The 27,694-nt window shown below is 46.5% G+C and overlaps 1 pseudogene; it reads right to left on the bottom strand.

The window, feature by feature from the left end:
• Positions 1–5,824: 5,824 nt before the first annotated feature.
• Positions 5,825–6,742, bottom strand: LOC147964370 (uncharacterized; annotated as a pseudogene).
• Positions 6,743–27,694: the final 20,952 nt, after the last annotated feature.

The raw sequence follows: 27,694 nt of genomic DNA, 5'->3' as shown, positions 1-27,694 counted from the left end.
AGCGGTTCTTTGAAAGGATTTTTCTGTTCAAAGGTTATGAGCCTGTGACGTCTTTTTTAGTTGCACAAATAATGCTATGAAAGTTCCATCTGTGGGTACATTTCAAGTTCTCCTTTCGTTGGTTTTTGTGGGCACCTGGTATCAGCGAACCAATGCTGAATTGACAGCAACAATGTTCAACTATTGGCAATGTTGCCATGTGTTCTCTTTTAATCAGCGGTATACTCATATAAGTCTTTCAAGCGATCATGGTGTATTCTATGTTTGAATTTTGATCTGTATGCAAGCCACTTCATGCACATATATTTCAAGCTGAAGCCCTGTGGACATGTGGGGGCCAGCATGCGTAATAGCATAATACATATCAAAATATATTTTATTACAGTTTTGCTAAAACACATCTAGATGTGTGCCATAAGTATTGCACATCTAAGTCATATGTCATTGATCTTACGTTGAGATCCGTGTAAATATTTTCTTTCTCTTTTTTTCTTTTCTTTTTATGCTTGATTCACTCACTTAGATCTATAATAACTAGAGCACATCTACATGTGCCCTAGACACACCCTATTACAACTAGTACAATAGAGTCCCATCAACAATTACAACATACAACGATAACATTAGTAACTAGATCTAGAGCTCCTTGTCATCGTCTTCATCTTTGTCGTCGTCGTCATACTCAACGAAGGTCTATCCCGTGGCTTCATACCGCCGAAGGATGTCCTCCTTGCAGTCCCGCGACGCCTGCAGGGACTTGAAGAGGGCGACAGCAGAACGGCGGTAAGCCTCGCAGAACTCAGGATCGAGGGTGGTCAAGCTGTCGATAAGCTCGTGATCGACCGGGCGGATGGGCTTGCGAAGCGGGAGCGCCATGAGCGAGTCGATGCACTTCTGTCTGACAAGCTCCATCTTCTTCCCGTTCTTGAAGACGATCACTCTCCCCTTGTCGCTGGCTCTAGCCTCCGGCGTCTTCTCGGCTTCCGTCACCATAGCCTTCGGTTCCGCGAGATCTGACTTGCTATAGTCCATCGTCTTATCGTCTCCTTGATCCACCTTCCTTCACCTCTCTCCGAGCTATCAATGGATCCTGGATGTGGATGCGTGGCGGTGGCTGTTGGATTGTGGTGGACATAGAGCGGGGGTGGGGTTATTTATTGCCTCTCATCCCGGTCCCGGTACTGAGTCGGCCAGGAATCCCCAGGTGCGTTCTGTGCCTCCGGTCCGGCTCGGGAGTCCGGAGTGCATAGGCCCGGTGATAACCGGCCCTGGACCCTGACCTCTGCCGTTGTAGATGGGCCAACTGGGCCTACCGCCATACCCCTCCAAGAAATATTTGTAATATTATAGGTGAAAAAATACAGGAAGCGCATGATTGAGGCTCTATTTTTTTAGCATCAGTACAGACACAAGCGCTCATATACACGTGCATACACTCACCCCTATGAACGCACACACGCACACCCTACCCCTATGAGCACCTCCGAGAGACTGAGCCGGCATATCATCTTGAGATTTACAAAGTCACCGTAGGCGCTTCGTCGTCGACAGGAACGTCTCCTCCCACTGAAAGCGCATCCCCGAAAATCCTGAAATAAATTCAGGAATAATGCGAGCACCAGGATTTGAACCCTGGTGGGTTGGGGATACCACTATCCACCTAACCAACTCAACCACAGGTTAAGGCTCTGTTTGGAAGCAATGTTTTTGTAAAACCTCAGTATTTGGATACTACAGTTTTTCATATCGATGACAATGAATACTATAGTTTAAGAAAACAACAAGTTTTCTAAGTATTGTGGAAACAATAGCATGTTTGGCAATCAAAGTATGCAACGTTATAATAGGCCACCGCTAAGACAAGGCCTTTGTTGTGTTTCTTAGTTTTTTAAAAAAGGGGTCCTAACCTCTTTTTTTAATACTGCAAAAATACTATATTTTTTGGATATTGTAGTTTATAATACTACAATTTTAACTAGAGCCAAACATCTCAAAGTATTTAAAACCAAGTATTCTAAAATATTGTAGTATTCTTGAAATACTTTAAAAATACGTTGCAACCAAACACAGCCTGAGATGTCACATATCGTGAAATCCTGTGGGATGCCAAAACACAGGAATCTTGCAATGAGTATCAATGGATAGTGCACAGGGAAAAAAACACAGGAGCTTTAGAGGATCCAGAAGAGAGAATAGCGAGATAGTGTGTGAAGATGCATTGGGCTTCTCAAAAGAAAAATTAAGAGGTTTGAGCTCATGTCCATATACCTATGGAATGAGGGGCATAGGAAAGAATTCCATAGCAATTTAGGAACTCCAATCCTATGATTCAAAGGTCTTCCTTAGGATTCAAATCCAAAATTCCACAAAAGTCCTCCAATCCAAAGAGGGCCTTAACTGCTTATACTTCGAGTGGTAGTGTACACCAATAAAATTGCTCAAACCGACAAAATGTTTTCCTGGTTTAGACTTTAGATAGGTTCTAGAAGGTCCTAAACAGGTCATTCGGTTTCCTTTCTTTCGTATTGCTTATCTACTATTTACTTATTATTATGGGTTTTGTTTTTTGTTTTATTATTTCTATTTTTCTCATTATTATTTTTATGGTTTTATTTTTCTTTTTTATGTTGGTTTTTCTTTTCTTTTAAGAAAGTACATATTTTTAACCAAAAAATACAACTAAATTTTAAAAATGTCCATGAAAGATTAGAAAAATGTTACGCTTTTTAAAAAATGTTCGCCATTTCAAATATAGTTCAAGATTTGTTTTTGTAAAAAGTGCCCATGGTTTTTTAATATGTGCAAACGAGAAAAACCTGAAAGAAAAGAAAACCACACTAGAAACCAGGGACGCTCTGTAACAAATGCTTGCGCTGAGAAGGTGAAAGTACTCAGATGTCGCCTAAAGGGGTGAATGGGCGTTTTATAAACTTTTACGGATCCAGCATTATCCTAATGTGAAAATAAACTAGGCGGATACTTTTTAAGCATAAATCCTAATATATAAGCCCAACTAAGTGCATCAACAACTTATACTAAACAAGATATGCACTTAAGGAAACTAAGAATCACAAGTAGGCAATACAAGTTTACAGAGATATGAAAATGAATGATAGAAGCAAGCACAAGTAAGCAATACAAGCTTACGCAAGTTACATCACAAGATATGACAACTAATGATATAAGCTGGCAATTTATATTAGGCAGAGGGAATGCTTCTTTTATTACTCTTCATGGCAGGTAACTCTGAGGTGACTTGCTTTTTTTTATTCCGATCATATAGTATCAGATGGCCTCTCAAGAAGCCATTAGCTATTATGAGGTGTTGAAGATAGCAAGGTAATTAGTTAAAATAACTGCAGGTGATGATTAAGCAATAACATATGCTATGAACTAACTTAGTGAAATCCATTTATTTTTGGATACTTAGTTAATCCGTGTTTTTCTCCTTAATCTTTACACCTTTACATTTTCAAATCTGCTTGACAAGTAAGGAAAAAATATTATAGGTTAAACAATGTGTTCAAGTGTTCATCACTACAGATTGACCTAGGAAGTGAAGATTGAACTATATCAAGGGGCATAGCGTGGATATCTTAGCTCTCAGTTCTGGATCACCATGCCACTGCATTCTAGTATAAATCAAATTTTGTTTAGTTGTTCCCCTGGTGATCTTGTTTGTTGTGGTTGGTGCTTCAGGTTTATTCCTCCTGCCCTCTTTCACCAGATTTTCCCAATATGGTTGTTTCACACAGCCAAGATGTGTAAAGCTACAGGAGGGTGCGATTGGCTATGTTGATGTGCTTGTTTTTCCCTATATGCAGGTTTGCCCTAATTTATTTGATCTATTATTTCATTGCATTTTGCAGGTCCAGGTTTAAATATAACATGTTCTGCCCTATAATAATGCTACTCTGTCTACTCTAGGATCACGCTAATTAGTTGATGAATAGATAAATTCATACATCTAACATGTCATCTGCTGCTTGATATTGTTGCTAGTACGTTTAAACGTACAACTGACATGATAATGTGTTCTGCCATGCCCTTTTCAGTGCAGTACACAGAGGACAACCTGAAGAAATATATCCACCAAGATGATGATACCTTCCCAATCAAGCTTGGAGACAGCACTGTGGGCTGCGATCATGGTTTCGCAACCACACGAACATCCAGGAAAGCTATGTATAGGTTTTCGGCACATGACTTTGTTTTCGTTCCATGGCAAATTAAGAGTATGTTGGGCCAACAAAAAAGTAAATTAAGAGGCGGAGGCAAGTGAGAGTGGATGGGTGTGTTCCCGCAAAAAAAAGAGAGTATGGGTGTGAATTAGACGTTCTCCGTTGGAATGTAGTATAGCTCACTTGAACCGAACATACCATTGGTCTAGCTTAGTATCTCTGGTACCAAATGACACTGAATAGTCTGAACTGAATACTTAGTTCACTAGAACGGGCCTAGTTCTTCCCTTGGTTAAAATTTTGGATGATAGAGAGAACGGTGCTAGTTCATCTCTGATACGAGCAGAGTACTAAACTTCGAAGCAAGCTAGTGAACCGAGCACACAATAAAGCAGCAATTAGAACACATACTCCAGATCAAACTATATCCAGAAACCGTAGGCAATCATATCCACAAACAGAAGTAACATAATCCACTTTTTTGTTGAAAATAACCATGCTGATAAATCTACAGAACATATCTTCTAATCAGTTCCACATTCGCATGAAGACTTGAACTCATGAGCCAAAAAGTTCTTGAGATTGACAGCATGCTCCTGCACTCTATCCTGGAGTATGAACATATGATACACTCATTAAGCTCAGTTAAGCAAAAAAAGAGCATAAATGCAACTTCTTTGCACAAGCGTCAGTTCTCAAGTTAATAAATCTAGTTTTGAATGATTGTAGGGCTTAAAATTTGAAGGAAGCTGTCATTCATCATCAACATATATAGGTTGGCAGATTGCAGCCGCTTTACCAAACCAGACCCTTGGCACCACATCAGGAAAAATGAAACTCGGGGAAGAGTGAATAGCGTTGCTTTTATCTTAGGAATGTGAGAAAAAGGAAAAAAATACATTGCGTACTACATGTGCTGGCATCCATAGGAGCATGTCAGATTCACTCTTTGGCTACTACATGTGTGAAATAAATAAGATTCTGAATCCAGTGTGTGGAACTTTCCAATGGAAAGCCATACATTTATGAGCAGCATCAACACTTCAACAATCATATCACATAATAATGGAAGGATTGCCCTGATGCACATCTATAAAAATATTTAAAATGGAAAGTGTCACAAATCAATTGAAAATGAAGATGTCATGATATTTGCTCTCCTATGTGTTACAGAAAATGGAACTATATTTCGACGAATACCAACAACAGAAAATCTGGATGTCTCATCGGTAACTGAACTTAGAAACCGTACAACGTTATCATCACACAATGATCTCATCAGATACCCTAGCAGAACTCTGACAGATAAATTAATTAATAGGACTAGCACGTATGATGTAAACTTCCAATTGTTAAAGGAAATACAATAAAATTAATCATAGCACATCCACATAAACAAGCATGTATATACTACATATTCATAAAACCTCTATTTTTCACCAAGTTGTGCATATATATAAGATGGTATTTGATACATTGGTACAAATTAATATCCAGATTCAGTCAAGCATACACACATAGCCATCGGCTAGCAAGAAGAAATAGAGTTGAAGGCAAAGCCAACATCACTTACGTGGAGGCAACTGAGTGCCAAGTTTAGCCACTTCCTTCTTCAACCACAAACCACGGAGTCTTGATTCATATCATAGAAAAAACTCTCGACTTGATGCATCCTTCAAAACATCGGAGGCAAGGACCTTGATCTTGTCGGATACATCATCCATGCCATGCAACACCTCCTTGCACCTTGAGATTGAGTATTGTTGTCCTTGATTTGACGCTTTGTGTTCCATGGTTTCTTCAGTGCTTGGTATCGATGTGGTTCCCTTATATTTCTTCTTGGGTCTTCCACCTTTTGATCCACCATTTCCACTCCCTGATTTGGCATGATCTTCACTTTTTTGCTCGAAGGAAAGTACTGGGGCCTCGTCATCATCATTGTCAGTAACAGGATTTGTAACCGAGGGCGTGTTCTTCACAGAGGTAGTTGCCCTCCTGAACGATAATGGGGCCTTGACATCATCATTGTCAAACAAAGTAGGATTCGCAACCGAGGGCTGGTCCTACGCAGAGGTACTTGCCCTCTCGAAGGATAACAAGGGCCCATGTTCTTCACCAACACTCCTGAAGGATAATGGGGCATAAATATCAGGATTCACAAATGAGCGCCTGTTCTTGACAGAGGTAATTGCCCTCTTGAAGGATAACCCGAGCCCATGTTCTTCACCATCCCTCCTAAAGGATAATGGGGCATTGTCACCAATGTTGCTGAAAATATCATGATTCACAAATGAGCGTTTGTTCTTCAGTACAGAGGTACTTGCCCTCTTGAAGGATAACAAGGGCCCATGTTCTTCGCCAGCCCTCCTGACAGATAATGGGGCATCGTCACCAATATTGCCGAAAATACAAGGATTCACAATGGAAGGTATGTCTTTCACAGTACTGACAATCGTATTTACCCTTTCGAAGGATAATGGGGCCTTGCCTTCATCATCATCACTGTCCAAAAAAGCAATTGCCACCTGGGAGGTTTCTTCTGCAGATCGGGAAGTAGACATACCTGCGAGTTCAGCTCGGCCGTGTGAGCAAATAGCAGGTGAAACACTCTACTAATTCAGAACAAACGTATGAGGGGTGACCGCTAAAACGTGACCAAATTAGGGTTTGCGTCGTCTTGGTGAATCAAAACAGCGGCTACGCATAGGGATAATCCTTTCGGCCGCAATCACAGCCCGTTTTGCTAGAGAGAGAGGGAGAGAGAGACGCACCTAGGTGCCGGGACAAGTCCGCTCTCAGCCCCGGAGCCGAGTAGAGCTGGGCGTCGCGTATCACGTGTCACGCTCGCCCTTCGGCAACACGGCGGCGGGCAGGGGTGGAGAGGGGAGCTAGGGCTCATCGCTGATCTGTCTGGTCTGCTTCTGGACCGAGACGGTTCATATTTCGGTGGGCGCACGAGCGCTACTCGGCACCGGTCGACCGGCCAGAGCGCTGGAACTGTCCCCTCCGGAACCATCAGCGCATCTTGTTAAAAGTGATCTAAACGCTCTTATATTATTTTACGGAGGGAGTACTATAACTGTGTGTCTCTCATTTAAAAAATGTGTCTCGGGAAGAATGATTAGCAACAACAATTTTTTAAACTCCGACAATGATTTAGTGTAAAGAGTGTTTACGACATAGTGACTTCGTCAATCTCAAGATGATGTCTTGGCTCAGTCTCTCGGAAGTACTCATATGGGTAGGATGTGCATGTGTGCTTTCATAGAGGTGAGTGTATGTGCATATATATGAGCATCTGTGTCTATACTGTGTTAAAAATAAAAAGAGGGAAGGGAGGGTTTGTGCGCTATCAACCTCGACATGCATAAAGCTTATGATAGGGTTGAGGCCTCCTTTGGTTCATAAGATAAAAATGTTATAGGAATAGGAAAATCAGAGGAAGTGAGATGACATGCATTTCAATTCCTATAGAGAAAGAGATGTCATTTGATGTATAGGATAGGATTCCATTGAGTCTTAGCTAATGTTTTTCCCCTCCAAAACGCAAAGGATTGATTCCTATCCTACATAGGAATAGGAATCCATTCCTACAAACCAAAGTGCTTCAAAGGAAATTTTCCTTTGCAAATTCTATCCTATAGAAATCCTATGAAATTCCTACAAACCAAAGGAGAGAGTGGTCTTTTTTGAAGGATATTATGCTAAACTGAGTTTCCTGATATTGGCTAAATTATACAATGTGTATCCATTATTGAATACCGGACTCGGTCTAATACGAAAGAAAGTGAGAGTTTCAAGCATGTGAGGTTTATGACTGGGAAATACCTTATCTACTTATTTGTTTCTAGTATGTATGGAGCATCCGCCTACTCTATTGATGCACGAAATATTCGTGTGTGCAGATGCCCCACAATCACCAATCTTCTCTTCGCTAATGATTCATGAGGGCTAATATGCACAATGCTAACACTTTGAAGTCAAATTTGGATTTCTATTGTGTCGCTTTCGGGCAGATGGTTTAGGGTGTGTTTGGTTGCAAAGTATTCTCAAGAATACTACAATTTATTTAAAAACTATGGTTTTAAATACTTTCAGGTGTTTGGCTCTAATAAAAAATTGTAGTATTATCTATACTCCTATATAGTGTACTAGTAGCACTTCATATAAGCTGTTGGATCTTTCTAATCGAACGGCTCATATTTAGTGGCTTGTGATAGAGAACTACATGGCCACATTGACACCGTTGGATATGTTAATCTGATGGCCCATATTGCAAAGATTCATTATGGGCCCCATCCCACTATTGCCTGTCACTCTCGCATGAAATTTGTACCGTGCACGTGATTCTTCATTCGCTATCCAGAAATTTCTGGTGAACTCCCGTGAAAAATATGCACTAGGCATAGAGTAGTACTAGCAAAGGTACTAGCTAGCAAATAGGTGTGACGCCCCCGATTCAATCGTACACTAATCATACACGCAAACGAATATGATCAAGATCAGGGACTCATGGGAAGATATCACAACACAACTCTACAAATAAAAATAAGTCATACAAGCATCATATTACAAGCCAGGGGCCTCGAGGGCTTGAATAAAAGAGCTCGATCATAGACGAGTCAGCGGAAGCAACAATATCTGAGTACAGACATAAGTTAAACAAGTTTGCCTTAAGAAGGCTAGCACAAACTGGGATACAGATCGAAAGAGGCGCAGGCCTCCTGCCTGGGATCCTCCTAAACTACTCTTGGTCGTCGTCAGCGGGCTGCACGTAGTAGTAGGCACCTCCTGAGTAGTAGTAGCCATCATCGACAGTGGCGTCTGGCTCCTGTACTCCAACGTTTGGTCGCAGCAATCGGGTATAGGAAGGGGGAAAAGGGGGAGCAAGGCAACCGTGAGTACTCATCCAAAGTACTCGCAAGCAAAGAGCTACACTACATATGTATGCATTGGTATCAAATGGCAAAAGGGGTAACATATGTGGACTGAACTGCAGAATGCCGGAATAAGAGGGGGATAGCTAGTAATATCGAACACTATGCTTCTGGCCACCTCCATCTTACAACATGTAGAAGAGAGTAGATGGTAAGTTCACCAAGTAGCATCGCATAGCATAATCCTACCCGGCGATCCTCTCCTCGTCGCCCTGTTAGAGAGCGACCACCAGGTTGTATCTGGCACTTGAAAGGGTGTGTTTTATTAAGTATCCGGTTCTAGTTGTCATAAGGTCAAGGTACAACTCCAAGTCGTCCTGTTACCGAAGATCACGGCTATTCGAATAGATTAACTTCCCTGTAGGGGTGCACCACATTTCCCAACACGCTCGATCCCCTTTGTCCGGACACACTTTTCTGGGTCATCCCCAGCCTCGGAAGATCAACACGTCGTAGCCCTACCTAGGCACAACAGAGAGGTCAGCACGCCGGTCTAAATCCTATGGCATTGGGGTCTGGGCCCATCGCCCATTGCACACCTGCACGTTGCGTACGCAGCCGGAAGCAGACCTAGCCCCCTTAATACAAGAGCGAGCTTATGGTCCAATGCGGCACGTGCCGCTCAGTCGCTGATGTCACGAAGGCTTCGACTGATACCACGACGTCGAGTGCCCATAACTGTTCCCGCGTAGTTGGTTAGTGCGTATAGGCCAGTGGCCAGACCCAGATCAAATACCCAAAACTCGTTAAGCGTGTTATTTTGAAATAACCACGGACGCCGACCAGGGCTAGGCCCACCTCTCTCCTTGGTGGTCTTAACCTACCCTGTTGCTCCGCCACAAAGATCCACTCAGCGGGCCGTCGGGACAAACATCCTTTCGGACCCAATCCGTGAATCACTCGCGGGTACTCTTCGAGCCGACCCGTCTTTAGTCACCACAAGTATCATATATTATGTATATAAGTATATACCCGTGATCACCTCCCGAGTGATCACGACCCGATAGTATAGCATGGCAGACGGACAAGAATGTAGGGCCACTGATGGTAAACTAGCATCCTATACTAAGCATTTAGGATTGCAGGTAAGGTATCATCAGTTGTAGCAACAATGATAGGCTATGCATCAGAGTAGGATTATCGGAAAGCAGTAACATGCTACACTACTCTAATGCAAGCAGTATAGAGAAGAGTAGGCGATATCTGGTGATCAAGGGGGGGGGGTTGCCTGGTTGCTCTGGCAAGAGAGAGGGGTCGTCAACACCGTAGTCGTACTGGGTAGCAGCGGCGTCGGTCTCGGTGTCTAGCGAGAGAAGAGGGGGAAGAAACAATAAATATCAAGCAAACAGATGCATAGCGATGCATGACATGACAAGTATCGGTGCTAGGGGTACCCTAACGCGGTATGAGGTGGTACCGGTGAAGGGGGGAAACATCCGGGAAAATATCCCCGGTGTTTCGCGTTTTCAAACAGATGAACTGGACGGGGAAAGTTGCGTGTTCGCTATGCTCGGGATGCATGGCGGACGAACGGGCTGCGTATCCGGATTTGCCTCGTCGTTTTGAGAAACTTTCATGTACAAAGTTTTTCCATCCGAGCTACGGTTTATTTTATATTAATTTTAAAAGATTTAAATCATTTTTAGGTTTATTTAATTATTTAAATCAAAATTATCCAGAATAGTGTTTGCTGACATCATCATGACATCAGCAGTTGACCTGGTCAACCTGACGTGTGGGTCCCACATGTCATTGACTGTTTTGTTAATTAACAGTAGTTAATTAGGTTAATTAGTCATTAGGTTAACTAATTATAATTAGTTAATTTAAACATAATCAATTAAGTTATTTATTTAGTTAGTTAATTTATTATTATTATTATTTATTAATTAATTATTTTAATTCTTTTCTTTTTCTTTTTTTATTAAATCGTTCTCAGGGGCTAGGCCCTGTTTGTCATAGGTACAGGGGGCGGGCCTAGTTGTCTGTGGCCCCCTGGCCTTAGCGGTTACGGGTGAGCAATGGGGCGGGGCGCCCGAACGGGCGCGAGCCCGAGGGGTGCTGGGCGCACACGGCGCACGCCGGCGCCGGCGGTCAGGGCAAGGGAAGGCGGGGCTCCGGCGAGCCACTGGAGCGGCGGCTGCAGCTTGCAGGCGCAAGTGGACGGCATCGAGCACAGGCGGGTGTGTGGAGGCGCGGGTGCACATGCGCAGCGAGCGAACGGTGTGGGCAGAGCGGGCTCAGCGGTGGGCACGCACGCCGGAGCCCGATGGGGCGGTGTGCGCGGCGAGAGGAGGAGGGGCGCAGGGTGGTGCGCGTGCGTGTGTGCGCGGTGGCCAGGCGAGGCGAGCGACGGACAGGGCCGCGGCGGAGGAGGTAGCAGCGGCAGAGGAGCGGGGGGTGCGGCCCAGGCGTGGCGTGCGGCACGGGTGCGGGCGCCCAACAGGGGCGAGCCCTGAGCGCGGCGTCGCCCGAGCGGGAGCGAGGCGACTGCAGGGCGTGGCCGGAGAACGGCGTCAGGGGCAGCGGTGGCGGACGCCGGTGGAGCCGCGAGCAGGGGCATGTGGGAAGGCGGGCGCACGTGCGCGTGGCCGCGGCCAGGGATGGAGGAGGGCGGCGGCTGCGCGGTGGCGCGGGCAGAGCCGCGCCGGAGCAGCATCGAGCAGGGGGGAGAGGAGAGGCTCGGGGCGTGCTCACGAGGCCGGTAGGGGAGCGGCAGCGGGGCGCGGGGTGGAGGTCGGAGACGATGCGACGAAGAGGGGTAGTCCGGCGAGGAGGAGGTGCCGGCGAGGTTGTCGTGCGGCGAGGGCGAGGACGAGGCGGTGGTGTCGGCAGTCTCCTCCCTCGATCTCGATCCAGTCGGGGGAGAGGATGGGAGATATTTTTGAAGAGTAGGGGGAGTGTCGGTGGGTAGTGGGGGGAGTGGGGGGAGGTTATGAGGGCGGGGTGGGCCGGCCTGTTAGGTTGTGGCCCAGTTGGGCCGGCCTGCTAGCTGGGCCACTCGGCCCGGGGGGTTTCTGTTTTCCTCTTTTTTTAGTTTTGGTTTTTCTATTTTTTGTATTTTCTTTTCTTTATTTATTTACATTTCTATTTTACTTCATTTTAATGTATTTAAGCAATTTCTAAAAAGGTGTTTGCTGCACTATAATTACCTATGCCATTTTTGGCACGCTTCGAACATTTTTTTTTTAATTTTTGAAAACTTTTATTATTTAACTTTATTTTGAATTTGAATTGGAATCGGTTTCGAACTAATGATAGATTAGCAACAGTAACCGTGGTGACATGGCACCAGTTGCGTGGAATTACTGTAGCTTGATTACCCGGGTATTACAAAACTCCTCCACTACAAGAAATCTCATCCCGAGATTTAGGAGGTAGAAGGAAACAGTGCGGGGTATTCATCACGCAGGCGATCCTCGCATTCCCAAGTGGCTTCATCTTCATAATGGTGCGACCATTGGACCTTGAGGAACTTGATCGCCTTCTGACGTGTGCGGCGTTCAGCTTGGTCAAGAATGCGGACCGGATACTCTTTATAGGAGAGGTCCTGTTGCAATTCGAGCACTTCATGATCCACTGCTCGGATTGGGTCCTTGAAGCAACGGCGGAGCTGTGACACGTGGAACACATCGTGAACCTGAGAAAGGTTCGGCGAAAGCTCCAGTTGATATGCTACTTTTCCACGCCTTTCGAGAATAGTGAAGGGACCGATATAGCAAGGAGCTAGCTTGCCCTTGATTCCGAAGCGGTGAGCACCCTTCATTGGTGTAACTCGAAGATAAGCCTTTTCGCCAGGTTGATAGACCATGTCTTTGTGATGACGGTCATACTGACTCTTCTGACGTGACTAAGCAGTCTTGAGATTCTCGCGAATAATGCGGACTTGTTCTTCGGCCTGTTGGATAATATCCAGACCGAAGAGTGGACGTTCCCCAGTTTCTGACTAGTTCAGAGGGGTCCGACACTTTCGTCCATATAACACTTCGAAGGGGGACATATTCAGACTAGCTTGATAGCTATTATTATAAGAGAACTCGGCATATGGAAGAGATTCCTCCCATTTCTTGCCGAAGGAAATTACACAAGCTCGAAGCATGTCTTCGAGAACTTGGTTGACACGTTCAACTTGACCTTGCGACTGAGGATGAAACGTAGTACCGAATGACAAATGAGTTCCCATAGCTTCTTGGAAACTTGCCCAAAATCTTGAAGTAAACAAGCTGCCATGGTCCGAACTGATAACCAATGGAATACCGTGAAGTGAAACAATTCTGGACATGTAGAGAGTTGCAAGCTGACTTGCAGTGATTGTTTCTTTGACCGCCAGAAAATGTGCAACTTTAGAAAGCTGGTCAATGACGACAAGAATAGCATCATTACCTTTCTGCGATTTGGGAAATCCAGTGACGAAATCCATTTCAACATGGTCCCATTTCCATTCAGGAATAGAGATAGGTTGCAGAGTTCCAGCAGGCCTTTGATGTTCAGCTTTGATACGACGGCAAACGTCACACTCAGCAACATATCGAGCAATGTCTTGCTTCATATTAGACCACCAGAATCTTTGACGAATATCCTGGTACATCTTTGTACTACCAGGATGGATGGACAAATGCGTATCATGAGCTTCTTTCATGACCTTTTTAGTCTTATCCAGGTTTTTCCTCGAACATGGCACCACTAGGCGGCCTTTGAAGTACAAGGCACCATCTTCGGCGATAGTGAAGAATGAGGGCTTTCCTTCTGCTAGATGGCGTTTAATCTTATGGACTTCAGAGTCATAACCTTGAATAGTCTTTATACCATCTACGAGATCTGGTACGACAGCCAGGGTATTTAGAGAACCCTTAGTAATAACACGGAGATTCATCTTTTGGAACTCTGGGGAGGGGGAGCGAGTGCACCAGGGGGAACGATATGAAGGTTTAGCCTTTTGAATTCTTCAACAAGCGAGGGCTGAACTTTGTGAACCTGGAGGTGGTTGCAGTAAGACTTGCGGCTCAAGGCATCAGCCATTACATTAGCCTTGCCTAGGGTATAGGATATACCCACGTCAAAATCTGCAACAGTCTCCATCCATCTCTGTTGACGGAGGTTCAGGTCTGGCTGAATAAACAGATACTTCAGACTTTGATGTTCGGTGAAGATCTCCCAACGATTACCGAGAACGTAATGTCGCCACTACTTCAAAGCATGAATGACAGCAGCAAGCTCGAGGTCGTGAACTAGGTCATTTTCTTCGCGAGGGCGCAGTTGACGAGAGGCATAAGCAATCACTCTGCGCTCTTGCATTAGGACATAGCCTAACCCTTAACGGGAAGCATCACAGTAAATGACGAAGTCCTTCTTAGTATCCGGTGGAGCAAGCACTGGGCAGAAGTCAACTTGTCTTTGAGCGCCTAGAAACTTTCCTAAAACTTGTCTGTCCATTCGAACTTGACACCCTTATGCAACAGATTAGTCAGAGGCCTAGCGATCTGGAGAAGTTCTCGACAAATCGATGGCAATAGCTGGCGAGACCGAGAAAACTTCGGACTTGCTTGACATTCTTCGGAGGAGTCCAATCTATAATAGCCTGAACTCGTTCAGGGTGACGGCAATACCATCCTTGGAGATGACATGCCCAAGATAGGTTACTTCAGGGAGCCAGAATTCACACTTGGAATACTTAGCATAGAGTTGATGCTCTCGAAGCTTTTCCAGCACAAGACGAAGATGTTCAACATGTTCTTCCTTGTTCTTGGAAAATACAAGGATATCATCTAGATAAACCACGACGAACTTGTCGAGGTAATCCATGAATATGTAGTTCATCGGGCGAGAGAAGGTGGCTGGAGCATTCGTTAAGCCGAATGACATGACGGTGTACTCGTATGATCCATACCGAGTCACAAAGGCAGTTTTTGGGATATCCTCTTCACGAACACGGATCTGGTGGTAACCCAACCTCAAGTCGAGTTTGGGGAACACTGATGAACCAGCCAGTTGATCATAAAGATCATTGATCCGAGGAAGAGGGTATTTATTCTGAATGGTAGCTTGGTTCATAGGACGGTAGTCTTGGACTAATCGGTTCGTCCCATCCTTCTTCTTAACAAAGAGAGAAGGTGCTCCCCAAGGAGAGCAACTAGGGCGAATGAAACCTTTGACAAGAGATTTGTCTATTTCCTCCTTAAGCTCAATGAGTTCATGCGGCGGCATCTTGTAGGGTCGTTTGTCTATAGGAGTGGTGCCTGGTTTCAAGTCGATGATGAATTCGACAGCTCTTGCAGGGGGAATCCTTGGAAGTTCTTCCGGAAAGACGTCTTGGAATTCACAAACGACGGGGATGTTTTCAATGCCCTCGAGTGGTGCAGCGTTCAACGCATTCAAGGCATAAAGTCGTGCCTCGGCATTCTGAACTAGATGAGCCTGGTAAGTAACTATTTCGTCGGAAGGATGTAGCAGATGGACGGTCTTAGTGGCACAAACTATAGAAGCAGTATGCGCTTTCAACCAATCCATCCCCAGAACAAGGTCAATGTTAGACGACTTCAGGATAATGGGAGAGGCATAGAATTCCAGCCCTTCGATTTCCACGGGGACGTCGATGCCAACCAGTGAGGTTTGACATTGCCCCACGGGGGGTTTTACCAATACCGAAGTGTTCATCTCCTCACATTTAACGTCATGCTTGTATGCAAAATCTTCTGACATGAATGAATGTGATGCTCCTGAATAGAATAAAACAGATGCAGGTACTGAATTTATGAGGAGTGTACCCATCACGGTAGCAGGCTGGTCTTGAGCTTCATTGAGATCAATGTGGTTGGCATAAACACGACCATAAGACATGGCATTGTTGTTGCGAGGCTGGTTGCTTCCACGGCCAGCTGCAGGGAGGGCCAGTTGATTCTGATTCTGATTGCAATCTCTAGCACGGTGACCTGGTTGACCACACTTGTAGCAGAGACCATTATTGGGAGTGGGAATAGGAGCTTGGGGTGGTGGAGCTACAAGCCTTGGCTGCCTGGTTGGTGGGGGAGGCAGACGCGGTGCAGCATAGGACTGCCTTGGAGCAGGTGCAGTTGGCTGGTACATGCTGTTGGGAATCCATATCCTATGGTTCTGCGTGGACGGGCCCGAAGATGAACCCGTGTCATGGTTGCGCCTGTGAGAGCTCTGGTGTTCCTGCAGACCAGTTTCAACATTGATGGCCGTGTTCACCAAGGTGGCGAAATCAGCAAAGTCATGCACTAGAAATGCGAGCTTGATGTCAGCTTGAAGGCCATCACGGAACTTCTCCTATCTGCGTGTATCAGTTGCAATGTCTTGTTTAGCCTAGCGGGACAAATCCAGAAACTCCCACTGATAATCTTCCACAGTTTTGTTGCCTTGGAGGAGGCTGCGGAACTCACGCTTCTTACGGTCCATGACTCCCTGAGGAATGAAGCGAGCACGGAAAGCAGCTTGGAAGTCTAGCCAGGTGATGATTATTCCAACCGGCAGAGTACGCTTGTGACTGTCCCACCATTAAGCAGCGGGTCCCTTCAAGAAGAAGGAAGCAAAGGTGACATAGCTGGCAGGGGCTACATCAGCAGACTCCATCTCATAGGTGATGTCACGGAGCCAGTCATCAGCATCCAGGGGCTGAGTTGAGCTGCGGTACACAGTTGGGTTGAGACGCATGAAATCCTGCAGAGTCACTTGTGTTGGCTGCTGGTTCATATTGGGGCGAGGAAACTGAGCCATAATATTCTCCATAAACTGGCGATTCAGCTCAAACTATTGCATCATCCCAGCCATGTACTCAGGCGGGGTGGGGGAGGGTCACCACGACCACGACCACCTGGTCTAACCATCCTGCTAATACATAACAGGGGTGGTTCAGCATTGAGAATTTGCAAGGGCAAAAATCATTCGTGATGAAACATGCATAATGAAAGGAACACGATAGATACTACATAGTAGTTGGCATATCTTACAAAAGAGATCATGCATAGAGCTCGGTACACAGAGTTTAGTACATAGGCTAAGAACATCATAGGCAGCACGCAGGCTCGCGGCGAATGCATCTAACACTAACAAGCAAGCCTACATTAGTCCCAGGAGGAATTGTGGAGGTAGGTGTAGTCGGACAGCTGGTAGTGACGCGAAGGGAAGTCCTCCACATGAGTAGCCTGGGGTCCACGGGTACTCTGGTGCGGAACCCAACGCGCAGGTGGCAGGAGAGGACCAAGTGCGGGAGAGTAGCCTCCCACATCCGGCCAGCCGACACCCTAGGGCATCACGGTCCTGACAGGGTAGATCACGGAATGCGACAGATCACCAGATCGGACAGAGGGGTGCAACGGTGTCAGAGCACGGTACAGGTGCTGACGGGTGGTGTAAAACTCGTGGCGAAGAGCTCGGTTAGCTCTATTCAGCCCATCAGCATGCAGAACCAGGTTCTGATGGTAGAAAGGCTCTCGGGTGATAGTGGAGTAGGCAGCAGTGTAGTATCCCTCCGCACCAACATCGCATGCGATAGCAATGTGCCTGAAGGGGGAGGTGTCCAACTCCCGATACTCTCCATGAAGATGTGTCAGAGCAGCATAAGCAGCATCGTGGACCGCCATGTCAATAGTCACTCCAACACCATGAGAAGTGTGCAACACGGTAGTGGAGTCATACTCCCGAGAGTAGAGGTGGACGATGGCACGGTACTGCTCCTAGTTAAAGTCCTAGTACTCCTCGTAGACAGTGTACTCAGGGTGCCAGCGATAACCCAGATAGGTCATCACTTCAACCAACACAGCAGGTGATCCTGAGGCACCAATGGCCGTCGTGTGGCGCACGACCTGTCTCGTGGGTTCCATCTGAAAACAAAGATGTTTCAAAGGAGTCAAATGACAGTGTGGATAGTGTTCAATATACTACTCTAAAGAATAGCTAGGGCTTATCCAACTTTGGGGTGAACGTGGTCACGGGATCCTAATGTTAGAGTTAGTAAAATCATTTAACCCGAGTAGAAGAGAGTTCAAAGTCCCAGAGTAAGGATCGATGAGTAAAAGATCCTAATACCACCCAGATGGCGACGTGGACCCGTAAAAGGCACACATCCATGTTAGTAAAAAGTTTTGTAATGTCTAGACTCGACTTCGCCCAAGGAGTGTGGAAGGGGGATTCCTACAGGCAGTCGGCTCTGATACCAACTTGTGACGCCCCCGATTCAATCGTACACTAATCATACACGCAAACGTGTACGATCAAGACCAGGGACTCACGGGAAGATATCACAGCACAACTCTACAAATAAAAATAAGTCATACAAGCATCATATTACAAGCCAGGGGCCTCGAGGGCTCGAATACAAGAGCTCGATCATAGACGAGTCAGCGGAAGCAACAATATCTGAGTACAAACATAAGTTAAACAAGTTTGCCTTAAGAAGGCTAGCACAAACTGGGATACAGATCGAAAGAGGCGCAGGCCTCCTGCCTGGGATCCTCCTAAACTACTCCTGGTCGCCGTTAGCGGGCTGCACGTAGTAGTAGGTACCTCCCGAGTAGTAGTAGTCGTCATCGATAGTGGCATCTAGCTCCAGGACTCCAACGTCTGGTCGCAGCAATCGGGTATAGGAAGGGGGGAAAAGGGGGAGCAAGGCAACTGTGAGTACTCATCCAAAGTACTCGCAAGCAAAGACCTACACTACATATGTATGCATTGGTATCAAATGGCAAAAGGGGTAACATATGTGCACTGAGCTACAGAATGCCGGAATAAGAGGGGGATAGCTAGTCCTATCAAAGACTACGCTTCTGGCCACCTCCATCTTGCAGCATGTAGAAGAGAGTAGATGGTAAGTTCACCGAGTAGCATCACATAGCATAATCCTACCCGGCGATCCTCTCCTCGTCGCCCTGTTAGAGAGCGACCACCGGGTTGTATCTGGAACTTGAAAGGGTGTGTTTTATTAAGTATCCGGTTCTAGTTGTCATAAGGTCAAGGTACAACTCCAAGTCGTCCTGTTACCGAAGATCACGGCTATTCGAATAGATTAACTTCCCTGCAGGGGTGCACCACATTTCCCAACACGCTCGATCCCCTTTGTCCGGACACACTTTTCTGGGTCATGCCCGGCCTCGGAAGATCAACACGTCGCAGCCCTACCTAGGCACAACAGAGAGGTCAGCACGCCGGTCTAAATCCTATGGCGTTGGGGTCTGGGCCCATCGCCCATTGCACACCTGCACGTTGCGTACGTAGCCGGAAGCAGACCTAGCCCCCTTAATACAAGCGCGAGCTTACGGTCCAATGCGGCGCGTGCCGCTCAGTCGCTGACGTCACGAAGGCTTCGACTGATACCACGACGTCGAGTGCCCATAACTGTTCCCGCGTAGTTGGTTAGTGCGTATAGGCTAGTGGCCAGACTCAGATCAAATACCCAGAACTCGTTAAGCGTGTTATTTTGAAATAACCACGGACGCCGACCAGGGCTAGGCCCACCTCTCTCCTAGGTGGTCTCAACCTACCCTGTCGCTCCGCCACAAAGATCCACTCAGAGGGCCGTTGGGACAAACGTCCTTTCGGACCCAATCCATGAATCACTCGCGGGTACTCTTCGAGCCGACCCGTCTCTAGTCACCACAAGTATCATATATTATGTATATAAGTATATACCCGTGATCACCTCCCGAGTGATGAAGGCCCGATAGTATAGCATGGCAGATGGAAAATAATGTAGGGCCACTGATGGTAAACTAGCATCCTATACTAAGCATTTAGGATTGCAGGTAAGGTATCAACAGTTGTAGCAACAATGACAGGTATGCATCAGAGTAGGATTAATGGAAAGCAGTAACATGCTACACTGTTCTAATGCAAGCAGTATAGAGAAGAGTAGGCGATATTTGGTGATCAAGGGGGGGGGGGCTTGCCTGGTTGCTCTAGCAAAAGAGAGGGGTCGTCAACACCGTAGTCATACTGGGTAGCAGCGGCATCATTCTCGGTGTCTAGCGAGAGAAGAGGGGGAAGAAACAATAAATATCAAGCAAACAGATGCATAGCGATGCATGACATGACAAGTATCGGTGCTAGGGGTGCCCTAACGGGGTATGAGGTGGTACCGGTGAAGGGGGGAAACATCCGGGAAAATATCCCCAGTGTTTCGCGTTTTCGGACAGATGAACCGGAGGGGGAAAGTTGCGTGTTCGCTATGCTCAGGATGCGTGGCAGACGAACGGGCTGCATATCCGGATTCGCCTCGTTGTTGTGAGAAACTTTCATGTACAAAGTTTTTCCATCCGAGCTACGGTTTATTTTATATTAATTTTAAAAGATTTAAATCATTTTTAGGATTTATTTAATTATTTAAATCAACATTATCCTAAATAGTGTTTGTTGACATCATCATGACGTTAGCAGTTGACCTGGTCAACTTGATGCGTGGGTCCCACATGTCATTGACTGTTTTGTTAATTAACAGTAGTTAATTAGGTTAATTAGTCATTAGGTTAACTAATCATAATTAGTTAATTCAAACAATATTAATTAAGTTAATTATTTAGTTAATTATCATTATTATTATTATTTATTTATTTCAATTCTTTTTAATTTTTTTATTAAATCGTTCTCAAAGGCTGGGCCCCGTTTGTCATAGGTACAGGGGGCGGGCCCAGTTGTCTATGGCCCCTATCCTTAGCGGTTACGGGTGAGCAACGGGGCGGGGCGCTTGAACGGGCGCGAGCCCGAGGGGTGCTGGGCGCGCATGGCGCACGCCGGCGTCGGCGGCCAGGGCAAGGGAAGGCGGGGCTCCGGCGAGCCACCGGAGTGGCGGCGGCTGCAGCTTGCAGGCGCAAGTGGGCGGTAGCGAGCATAGGCGGGCGCGTGGAGGCGCGGGTGCACAGGTGTGGCGAGCGAACAACGTGGGCAGAGCGGGCTTAGCGGCGGGCGCGCATGCCGGAGCCCGGTGGGGCGGTGAGCATGGCGAGAGGAGGAGGGGCGCGGGGTGGTGCGCGTGCGCGCGGTGGCCAGGCGAGGCGAGCGGCGGACAGGGCCGCGGCGGAGGAGGTAGCAACGACAGAGGAGCGGGTTGGGGGCAGGCGCAGCGTGTGGCATGGGTGCGGGCGCCCAACAGGGGCGAGCCCCGAGCGCGGCGTCACCCGAGCGGGAGCGAGGCGACTGCTGGGCGCGGCCGGAGAACGGCGTCAGGGCAGCGGTCGCGGACGCTGGTGGAGCCGCGAGCAGGGGCGTGTGGGGAGGCGTGCACATGTGCGCGTGGCCGCGGCCAGGGATGGAGGAGGGCGGCGGCTACGTGGGCACAGCTGTGCCGGAGCAGCAGCGAGCAGGGGGAAGAGGAGAGGCTCGGGGCGTGCTCACGGGGCCTGTAGGGGAGTGGCAGCGGGGCTCGGGGTGGAGGTCGGAGACGATGCGGCGAAGAGGGGCAGTCCGGCGAGGAGGAGGCGCCGGCGAGGTCGTCGTGCGGCGAGGGCGAGGATGAGGCGGTGGCGTCGGCGGTCTCTTCCCTCGATCCCAATCCAGTCAGGGGAGAGGGGGGAGATATTTTTGGAGAGTGGGGGGGAGTGTCGGTGGGTAGTGGGGGAGTGGGGGGAGGTTATGGCGGCGGGGTAGGCCGGCCTGCTAGCTGGGCCTCTCGGCCCGGGGGGTTTCTGTTTTCCTTTTTTTAGTTTTGGTTTTTCTATTTTTTGTATTTTTCTTTTCTTTGTTTATTTACATTTCTGCTTTACTTCATTTTAATGTATTTGAGCAATTTTTAAAAAGGTGTTTGCTGCACTATAATTACCTATGCCATTTTTGGCACGTTCCGAACATTTTTGTTTTGTTTTTTTTGAAAACTTTTATTATTTAACTTTATTTTGAATTTGAATTGGAATCGTTTCAAACTAACGATAGATTAGCAACAGTAATCGTGGTGATGTGGCACCACTTGCGTGGAATTACTCTAGCTTGATTACCCGGGTGTTACAATAGGCATCATAATCACGATGAGAGAGTGCGAAAAAGCATGCAATGGTGCAGGATAGTATGTGTTACGGTCGAATAGATTTTACTTTCTCTCATATTATTTTTAGAAATAGTACTACCCTTTTTTTTCTTTTGTTTACCAATAATTTTTGTGGACAATTCTGATAAACCAAAAAAGACATAATCAATGCTTGAATAGTTATTTTATTCTTCTTTTTGAGTTGAATAATTAATTTTTTCGTAATGATAAATACCTTGCAACTTAGTACTCTTTCCATTGCCCAGTTTAGAACATATTAAATTTATATATGTTTGAGGATTTCAAAATATGTAAAAGCAAGATTACACACATATTAAAGTGTTTATGTCATTATGATTAATACTGTTAATTTGTGTACGTGACTCTACTCATCGTAGTTTAAATTATATAGATGTGTGTCGGGAGAAAACAACCCCTTCTCATGTGTATCGGTCATACTTGAAAAAAATAACCGAATAAATGCTCACAATATAATTATATTGAATACAATTAATTGCCATAGGCCACCCCTGGACAGGGATTAGGTGACTTGTCCACAACGAGTCACGCCGTAACTTGCGGGCACCCATCCGTTTGATCAGAAATGGACAGCCCAGATCAAGTCATGTAGCAACAAAGACTATTCACGTTTTACTGTCCACGGGGTGCTATAGACTGGATATTGTAGACGTCTACTATAGCTGTCTCACTGTTTACGTCTAATACGTCCGTTCACCCCACCCCACCCCAACATGCGGCATTTCACAATAATCCTATAATTATACACGTGCACCGCACGTGCCATTTACTAGTAAACTATAGTATCCATGGAACTGTAGTTATTTTGTAGTATTAAAAAAAGAGGTTGGGACCTCTTTTCTAAAAATTGAGAAGCGCAACAAAGGTCCTTGTGTAGTGTTGGCCTATTGCAACACTGTATACCTTTGATTGCCAAACATACCACTGTTTCCACAATACTTAAAAAGATTGTCAATTTTATAAACTACCGTATTCATTATCATTGGTATAAACAACCGTAGTATCAAAATACTGAGCTTTGAATAAGGCATTGCTTCCATACAAAGCCTTAGTATATTTTTAGTCCAATACAAGCATCGAGGTTAGAGAACAAATATGTACCACTTTGAATATCTTGACCATGGCCCTTGGTGACACATACTTAATGTTGGGTTGGATAATTTGATTGATCATATTATTGAAAATCAACGGTAGGAAGGAAAAAATTATTTGTTGGAGGGAAGGAAATTCTTCTTAAGTATGTTGTTCAAGCTATCCCCACCTATGCTATGTCAATCTTTAAAATTTTCTAAAAATGATGTTAACGGGCAGGCCCACTAGTGTCCTCAAAATCTTGTGGGCCTTTAGCTGGGCCGGCACATTATGGTCTGCAAAATCTTGTGGGCCTTTAGCTGGGACGACCCATTATGGTCTGCAAAATCTTGTGGGCCTTTAGTTGGGCCAGCCCATTTAATCTTTATGGGCCGGTCCACGGGTCAACATATCATAGGCACATCTCGCCCATTGGATGAGTGACACATGTGCCAATGCAAAGCTGACACGTGGTTCTATCAGTCAATGAGAATTTCACACATGGAAAATCGGCATTGGTCGTGGATGTTAGCGGGTTACCGGATCCAAAACCAGACCCGATAGCTTAACCGTGACCCGTTATGGTGGATGCCATGTGTCGGTCACCCTTGACGAAAGCACGTCCATGACGTGACATTTATTGTCATGGAAGTGGACACTTCCGTGATGATAATTTTGGTAATGTCATGGAACACTTCTACGACAGTACATGTATGACTATCTTGATTCTGTGATAAAATCGTCATGGATGTACATGCATGACAGAAAACGTGACCTACTGTGACAAAAACGTATCATCATGGAAGTGTAATTTTTGTAGTGTATGTGCCAAAAGTGGACATTTGAACAAGATTAGTGAAGGAAATATGCCCTAGAGGCAATAATAAATTTGTTATTTATATTTCCTTATATCATGATAAATGTTTATTATTCATGCTAGAGTTGTATTAACCGGAAACTTATTACATGTGTGAATACATAGACAAACAGAGTGTCACTAGTATGCCTCTACTTGACTAGCTGGTTAATCAAAGATGGTTAAGTTTCCTATCCATGGACAAAGAGTTGTCATTTGATTAATGGGATCACATCATTAGAGAATGATGTGATTGACTTGACCCATCCGTTAGCTTAGCACGATGATCGTTTAGTTTGTTCCTATTGCTTTCTCCATAACTTGTAGATGTTCCTATGACTATGAGATCATGCAACTCCCGAATACCAGAGGAACACTTAGTGTGCTATCAAACGTCACAACGTAACAGGGTGACTATAAAGATGCTCTACAGGTGTCTCCGATGGTGCTTGTTGAGTTGGCATAGATCGAGATTAGGATTTGTCACTCCGAATATCGGAGAGGTATCTCTGGGCCCTCTCGGCAATGCACATCACTATAAGCCTTGCAAGCAATGTGACTAATGAGTTAGTTACGGGATGATACATTACAGAACGAGTAAAGAGACTTGCCGGTAACGAGATTGAACTAGCTATGACGATACCGACGATCGAATCTCGGGCAAGTAACATACCGATGACAAAGGGAACAACGTATGTTGTTATGCGGTTTGACAGATAAAGATCTTCGTGGAATAGGTAGGAACCAATATGAGCATCCAGGTTCCGCTATTGGTTATTGACCGAAGATGAGTCTCGGTCATGTCTACATAGTTCCCGAACCCGTAGGGTCCGCATGCTTAACGTTCGGTGACGATCGGTATTATGAGTTTATGTGTTTTGATGAACCGAAGGTTGTTCGGAGTCCTGGATGTGATCACGGGCATGACGAGGAGTCTCAAAATGGCCGAGACATAAAGATCAATATATTGGAAGCCTATGTTTGGACATCGGAATGGTTCCGAGTGAGTTCGGGCATATACCGGAGTACCGGGGGGGTTACCGGAACCCCCGAGGAGTATATGGGCCCTAATGGGCTTTAGTGGAGAGAGAGAGAGGCAGCCAGGGCAGGCCGCGCGCCCGCCTTGACGGAGTCCAGAACTAAGGGGTCCTCGGGTGTCCGGCCTGTTAGCCATGGGCCGTACTGATGGCATGTGAAGATACGAAGACCGAAGACTACACCCGTGTCCGGATGGGACTCTCCTTGGCGTGGAAGGCAAGATTGGCGACCAAATATGTAGATTCCTTTCTTTGTAACCGACCTTGTGTAACCCTAGATCCTCCTGGTGTCTATATAAACCGGAGGACTTGGTCCGGAGGAGAGATACATTACCATAGCCATATAAGCTAGACCTCTAGGGTTTAGCCATTACGATCTCGTGGTAGATCAACTCTTGTAATACTCATATTCATCAAGATCAATCAAGCAGGACGTCGGGTATTACCTCCATAGAGAGGGCCAAAACCTGGGTAAAACATTGTGTCCCTTGTCTCCTGTTACCATCGACCTTAGACGCACAGTTTGAGAACCCCTACCCGAGATCCGCTGGTTTTGACACCGACATTGGTGCCTTCATTGAGAGTTCCACTATGCTGTCATCAAGAGGTTTGATGGCTCCTTCAACCATCTACAATGATGCTGCCCAAGGGGGAGTCTTCCTCCCCGAACAGATCTTCGTGTTCGGCGGCTTCGCTCTACGGGCCAACTCGCTTGGCCATCTGGAGCAGATTGAAAGCTGCACCCCTGGTCATCAGGTCAGATTTGGGAGCTTGAACTAGGTTGCGGACATCCGTGGGGACTTGATCTTCGCTGGATTCGAGACCGCAGCTACCACTCCTGGCCACCCCGAGGGACATGACCTAAATCTGTCATCGGACTGCATCCAGGAGACAGCTCCCATAACCGCTCTGGCCTCAGATCCGGAGCAGACTGCGCCATCCAAAGACGGGAAGCTCAACCCCACCACGGAGGCCATAGATTCCCCGACATTGGAGTCGCACATAGACTTGATCTCACATGATACCTGTGCCACCGGAACTCCGGACTCGTCTCCTGCCGTAAGTTCCAAACCATGTGAGCCCACAGACGCCGAACTTGATCGTTTATCGATCTTTGAATTCAGCGCCGCAGACATCTTCCAACACTCATCTTAGGGCGACATGCTAAACTCATTGAAAAACCTGTCCTTGGTGGGGGACTCATAGTCGAACTATGTTCGGTTCGAACTAGGGGCTGATGATGGAGAATCTTGCTTCCCACCCGCCACCCACTCCATAGCCACTGTCGAGGACTTAACCTACATGCTCGATTACGGCTCCGAAGACTTCGACAGTATAGACGACCATGCCGAAGAAGAGCACGGCCGAAACCCGCCACTCACCGGACGCGGGACGGTCACTTCTTCATACGTCGTATACATGGTGGATACACCTAAAGAAACTAACGACGATGATAAAGAAGATCCAGTTGAGGATAAACCTCCTGAGACACAGTCCAGACGCCGGCGTCAGCGTGCAAAAGACAGTAATACCGGCACCGGAGAAAACAACACCCAGACGATGCCGAAGACAATGAAGCCCCTGTTGGGGCAACATCCGAACAGGATGAACTGGAAGACGTGCACGATAGCCCGCACAAACATGCCATACACGAAGACTCGGAGGACAGTAATTATCTTCCGCTCTCCAAGGATGAGGAGAGCCTAGGAGACGAGGATTTTGTCGTTCCTGAGGAACCTCTTGAGCAGGAGCGCTTTAAACGCTGGCTATTAGCCACGGCGAGGATCCTGAAAAAGAAACAGCAGCAGCTTCAAGCTGACCAAGACCTGCTCATGGATAGATGGATAGACATCCTAGTGGCCGAAGAATACGATCCCAAGCACACAACCAAGGGTTCCCCGAAGCACAGATTACTACCTTAGTTCAATGAGGAGGCGCCAGCACTTGTACCACGTGGTCGGGACAATGCGGCTAACCGAGCACTATCCAGTCGGGATAAAGCAGCAGCTCAAGCCAAACAACAGCCCGCCTCACCCCAAAGAAAAAACAGAGACAAAAAAACTCGGGGTCATACATACGACCCTCGGCAGAACCTGTACGATAGAGCACGACACAACAGGTCCATCTACAGATCGCGAGGACGTGCCTCGACACGGGACATCGGCTACCTATTCGGACGGGACAAGTCTAGTTATGCCCGGGCCGAAAATTGCAAACGGACTCCATCTAAGCTACGTTGCGACGTGGCCCAATATAGAGGCGCCGCACACCCACTCTGCTTCACTGACGAAGTAATGAAGCATGAATTCCCATAGGGGTTAAGACCCATGAATATTGAATCATATGATGGAAGAACCGATCCCGCGGTATGGTTCGAGGATTTTCTTCTCCATATTCACATGGCTCGCGGAGACGGCCTTCATGCCATCAAATACATCCCATTAAAACTCAGAGGACCAACAAGGTACTGGTTAAACAGTCTGCCTGAAAACTCTATCGGCAGCTGGGAGGATCTGGAAGACGCTTCCCGCGACAACTTCCAAGGTACATATGTCCAGCCACCAGACGCCGATGACTTAAGTCACATCATCCAAAAGTCGGGAGAG

The sequence above is a fragment of the Triticum urartu genome, chromosome 6A, assembly GCF_056163025.1.
Source record: "Triticum urartu cultivar PI428250 chromosome 6A, HENAU_Tu73, whole genome shotgun sequence".
Classification (NCBI taxonomy): domain Eukaryota; kingdom Viridiplantae; phylum Streptophyta; class Magnoliopsida; order Poales; family Poaceae; genus Triticum; species Triticum urartu.
The sequence above is the reverse complement of the archived record's forward strand: the minus strand, read 5'-3'. Positions and strand labels throughout refer to the sequence as shown.